The sequence below is a fragment of the Lithobates pipiens genome, unplaced genomic scaffold (genome assembly GCF_037356315.1).
Source record: "Lithobates pipiens isolate NorthernLeopardFrog02 unplaced genomic scaffold, aLitPip1_a1.2 Scaffold_30, whole genome shotgun sequence".
Lineage (NCBI taxonomy): Eukaryota > Metazoa > Chordata > Amphibia > Anura > Ranidae > Lithobates > Lithobates pipiens.
Window position 1 is genome coordinate 43,259,580 of NW_027507791.1, and position 5,451 is coordinate 43,265,030.

The 5,451-nt window shown below is 47.5% G+C and overlaps 1 protein-coding gene across 1 annotated transcript in view; it reads right to left on the bottom strand.

The window, feature by feature from the left end:
* TNFAIP8L2 (TNF alpha induced protein 8 like 2) overlaps nt 1–1,746 on the bottom strand; it is a 63,490-nt gene extending 61,744 nt beyond the window's left edge. Inside the window, exon 1 of the mRNA XM_077464106.1 lies at nt 856–1,746. The gene's annotated coding sequence lies outside the window, so the exon portion shown is untranslated. The remainder of the gene's footprint in view (nt 1–855) is intronic.
* Between the last annotated feature and the right edge of the window lie 3,705 nt (nt 1,747–5,451).

Consider the following 5,451-nt stretch of genomic DNA (forward strand, 5'->3'; position numbering starts at 1 on the left):
CAATTCCAGCCTTGTGTAGGTCTACAATCTTCTCCCCGACATCCTTGGACAGCTCTTTGGTCTTGGCCATGGTGGAGAGATTGGAATCTGATTGTTTGCCCATTCCAGCCTTGTGTAGGTCTACAATCTTCTCCCTTCCACCCTTGGACAGCTCTTTGGTCTTGGTCATGGTGGAGAATTTGGAATCTGATTGATTGCTTCTGTGGACAGGTGTCTTTTATACAGGTAACCAGCTGAGATTAGGAGCACTCCCTAGAGTGCTCCTAATCTCAGTTGGTTACCTGTATAGAAGACACACCTGGGAGCCAGAAATCTTGCTGATTCATAGGGGATCAAATACTTAATTTCACTCATTAAAATGCAAATCAATGAATAGCTTTTTTTGAAATGCGTTTTTTTTCTGGATATTTTTGTTGTTCTGTCTCTCACTGTTAAAATAAACCGACCAATAAAATTATAGACTGATCATTTCTTTGTCAGTGGGCAAATGTACAAAATCAGCAGGGGATAAAATACGTTTTCCCCTCACTGTAGATGAATAAATAGATACAGGTTTTATAGACAGATATTTTATAGATAGATAAATAGACAGACAAACAGACAGATGGATGGGTGGACAAATGGACAAACGGACAGATATGGGATAGATAGATGGATGGATGGATAGACAGATAGACAGATAGATAGATAGATAGATAGATAGATAGATAGATAGATAGATAGATAGATAGATAGATAGATAGATAGATAGATATGTAGATAGGTAGATAGGTAGATATGTAGATAGATAGATAGATAGATGCAATGAGTTTCATTAATAATATAAAGATGATGAGGATGTGGGAAGGTTCTCACCTCTTCCAGGGGATGAGGATTTCGGGACTGGTCCAAGATGAGGATTTTGGGGTCTGGTCCTGGTGGATGAGGATTTTGGGGTCTGGTCCAAGATGTGGATTTTGGGGTCTGGTCCTGGATGAGGATTTTGGGGTCTGGTCCTGGATGAGGATTTTGGGGACTGGTCCTGGATGAAGATTTTGGGGTCTGGTCCTGGATGTGGATTTTGGGGTCTGGTCCTGGATGAAGATTTTGGGGTCTGGTCCTGGATGTGGATTTTGGGGTCTGGTCCTGGATGAAGATTTTGGGGTCTGGTCCTGGATGTGGATTTTGGGGTCTGGTCCTGGATGAGGATTTTGAGGTCTGGTCCAAGATGAGGATTTTGGGGTCTGGTCCTGGATGAGGATTTTGGGGTCTGGTCCTGGATGAGGATTTTAGGGTCTGGTCCTCGATGAGGATTTTGGGGTCTGGTCCAGGATGAGGATTTGGGGGTCTGGTCCTGGATGAGGATTTTGGGGTCTGGTCCTGGATGAGGATTTGGGGGTCTGGTCCTGGATGAGGATTTTGGGGTCTGGTGCTGGATGAGGATTTTGGGGTCTGGTCCTGGATGAGGATTTGGGGGTCTGGTCCAGGATGAGGATTTGGGGGTCTGGTCCTGGATGAGGATTTTGGGGTCTGGTGCTGGATGAGGATTTTGGGGTCTGGTCCTGGATGTTGGTCAGTTCAGGTGACCAGGAAGTCCTCTTTGGTCCTCAATGTTATCTTGTGTTTGCAGAGAGTTGTTGGTCTCATTCATGAGGCTCTGGAGGTCTTTTCTTCTCTCTTTCCTTCTTCTTCTCTCTCCTTCAGGCTTTTTTCCTGTAATCTTGCACAGAGTTCTGGCTGGATTTGCTGTCCCGGGACTCTGGGCCTTCCAGGCTGCAGCAAGCTGGGAACTTCCCCTCCCCATTGACAGGAAGCCTCTCCGCTGACCCCGGGATCCTAAAACTTTCACAACAGCTCAGCAAACTTATCTCTGAGAAATGATTCACTCAGCGGCCATCGCTCGGGCGGACATTCCGCCAGGCTATGCTCAGTCATGTCTGTCAGGGATTAGGCCTTTAAAAAAGTACAGTCCACCCAAAAGTCATATTCCAAAGGTTTGGAATAGAGGGCGGAAGGGTTTCAACCTTTGTCAGGTTTTTATTGTTATCTGTTTCTTGGCTGGGGAACAATCACTGCACTTGTCAAGAGAAGAAGCGATAGGAAATCTCTCCAACAAGGACACAAAACTTCTGACATTGTTTTTATTTTGTTGTCTGTACCTGTTCAAGAGACATCCACTTCCTCCATGTCTTGTACGGTTGTCACAGGAAAAGGAAGTGAGGGAAAATCTACCCATCAGGGATATCGAAACTTGACATTTGTGGAGGAGAGAAAGGGATGGACGATTTTGGGTCCAGAAGATGGACAGTTGTGGAGAAGAGGGATGGAGTGATTTGGGTCTAGAAGAGGAATAGTTGAGGAGAGAGTGATGGAGGGACTCTGGACTAGGAGAGAAACAGTTGTGTAAGACAGAGGTATGGAGGGATTTGGGTATAGAAGAGGGACAGTTGAGGAGAGAGATTTGGGTCTAGAAGAGGGACAGTTGAACAGAGAGAGATGCAGGAATCTGGATCTAGGGACAGTTGCGGAGGAGAGAGGGATGGAGGGACTTGGGTCTAGAAGAGGGACAATTGAGGAGAGATGGACGAAGGTATCTGGATCTAGGAGAGTGACAGTTGTGGAGGAGAGAGGGATGGAGGGATTTGGGTCTAGAAGAGGGACAGTTGTGGAGGAGAGAGTGATGGAGGGACTTGGGTCTAGGAGCGGAACAGTTGTGGAAGACAGAGAGACAGAGGGATTTTGGTATAGAAGATGGACAGTTGAGGAGAGGGATGGAGGTATTTGGGTGTAGAAGAGGGACAGTTGAGGAAAAGGATTTGGATCCAGAAGAGGGACAGTTGAAGAGAGAGGGATGGAGGGATTTGGGTCTAGAATAGGTACAGTTGTGGAGGAGAGAGGGATGGAGGGACTTGGGTCTAGAAGAGGGACAGTTGAGAAGAAAGGGGTGGAGGCACTTGGGTATAGAAGAGGGTCAATTCAGGAGAGAGGGATGAAGGGGACTTGGGCCTAGAAGAGGGACAGTTGAGGAAAAGGATTTGGGTCCAGAAGAGGGACAGTTGAAGAGAGAGGGATGGAGGGATTTGGGTCTAGAATAGGTACAGTTGTGGAGGAGAGAGGGATGGAAGGACTTGGGTCTAGAAGAGGGACAGTTGAGAAGAAAGGGGTGGAGGCACTTGGGTATAGAAGAGGGTCAATTCAGGAGAGAGGGATGGAGGGCACTTGGGCCTAGAAGAGGGACAGTTGAGGAAAGAGGGCTGGAGGGATCTGGATCTAGGAGAGGGACAGTTGTGGAGGAGAGAAGGATAGAGGGGTTTGGGTCTAGAAGAGGGACAGTTGAGGAGAGAGGGGTGGAGGTATCTGGGTCTAAGAGAGTGAATGTTGTGGAGGAGAGAGGGATGGAGGGATTTGGGTCTAGAATAGGGACCGTTGTGGAGTAGAGAGTGATGGAGGGATCTGAATGAAATTGTGATACTCTTGTGCTGTCAAATGAGACTAGGTACAATAAAAAACAACCAACTGCTGCAAACACCGTTCAGCTAATCCATGCCAGATAAAATGAAAAAATAATAATGGTGGTGCTACGCTATTGAAAAATGGTGATATATAGTAAATGAAAATCTTCCACTTAAAGTGCAAGTGCATGAAACATCAAAGAATACAACAAACAATCCACAAGCGGCGAGCTCGTACTTCTGCATCACTTCCAGTTTCGCCTATCGCTCAATCCCTAGGGATGGAGGGATCTGGTTCTAGGAGAGAGACAGTTGTGGAGGAGAGATGGATGGAGGGATTTGGGTCTAGAAGAGGGTCAGTTGAGGAGAAGTGGCTGGAGGGACTTGAGTCTAGAAGAGGGACAGTTGTGGAGGAGAGAGGGATGGAGGGATTTGGGTCTAGAATAGGGTCAGTTGAGGAGAGGTGGCTGGAGGGACTTGGGTCCAGAAGAGGGACAGTTCTGGAGGAGAGAGGGATGGAGGGATCTGGATCTAGGAGAGAGACAGTTGTGGAGGAGAGAGGGGTGGAGGGATTTGGGTCTAGAATAGGGACAGTTGAGGAGGAGAGAGGGATGGAAGGACATGGGTCCAGAAGAGGGACAGTTCTGGAGGAGAGAGGGATGGAGGGATCTGGATCTAGGAGAGAGACAGTTGTGGAGGAGAGATGGATGGAGGGATTTGGGTCTAGAAGGGGGTAAGTTGAGGAGAGGTGGATGGAGGTACTTGAGTCTAAAAGAGGGACAGCTGTGGAGGAGAGCGGTATGGAGGGATTTGGGTCTAGAAGAGGGTCAGTTGAGGAGAGGTGGATGGAGGGACTTGAGTCTAGAAGAGGGACAGCTGTGGAGGAGAGAGTGATGGAGAGATCTGGATCTAGGAGAGAGACAGTTGTGGAGGAGAGAGGGATGGAGGGATTTGGGTCTAGAATAGGGACAGTTGAGGAGGAGAGAGGGATGGAAGGACATGGGTCCAGAAGAGGCAAAGTCAAGGAGAGGGATTGAGGTATTTGGGTCTAGAAGAGGTACAGTTGAGGAGAGGGTTTTGAGATTTTTGGGTCTAGAAGGGGGATAGTTGTGGAGGAGAGAGGGATGGAGGGATTTTGGTCTAGAAGAGGGACAGTTGTAGAGAGAGGGATCAGGGATGGAGGGATCTGGATTTAGGAGAGGGACAGTTGTGGAGAAGAGAGGGATGGAGGGACTTGGGCCTAGAAGAGGGACAGTTGAAGAGAGAGGGGTGGAGGGATCTGGATCTAGGAGAGGGACAATTGAGGAGAGGAGAGGGATGGAGGGAGGGATCTAGGTCTAGAAGAAGGGCAGTTGTGGAGAAGAGAGGATGGAGGGTCTTGAGTCTAGAAGAGGGACAGTTGAGGAGGAGAAAGGGATAGAGGGATTTGGGTCTAGAAGAGGGACAGTTGTGAAGGGGAGAGGGATGGGGGGATTTGGGTCAAGAAGAGGGACAGTTGTGAAGGGGAGAGGGTTGGAGGGATTTAGGTCTAGAAGAGGGACAGTTGAGGAGGGGAGAGGGTTGGAGGGATTTGGGTCTAGAAGAGGGAAAGTTATTAGGAATGACAGGACAAGGAGATTAAGATTTTAGTAAGGGACTGGTGAGATATATACACCATTCCTCTGGGCTGTCACACAAATGCTCCCCAAATATCCATTACTGTTTTTATGACACCCCAAAATTATTCAGACCCAGTAAGCAAACACTTATACTGTCGGAGTTCAGTCCTCCCCTAAAGGGATTCAGATGGTTAAGCCAGAATACACAAGGAAGTGAGGAATACACAGATTTCTGTACATAAAGCCTCGATTTATAGCTCAGATGACCTCATAGTTGCCTATTTTATTTCTACATTTTACATACATTAGAATAAATGATCTCTTGCAAAGATTTACCCGTTAAAAGGCGAATACATAATTTGGTTATACTGTAGGTGGAACTTGTTGGGCTGAGTCAGCTTTTTATATGCCTGGGACACTCC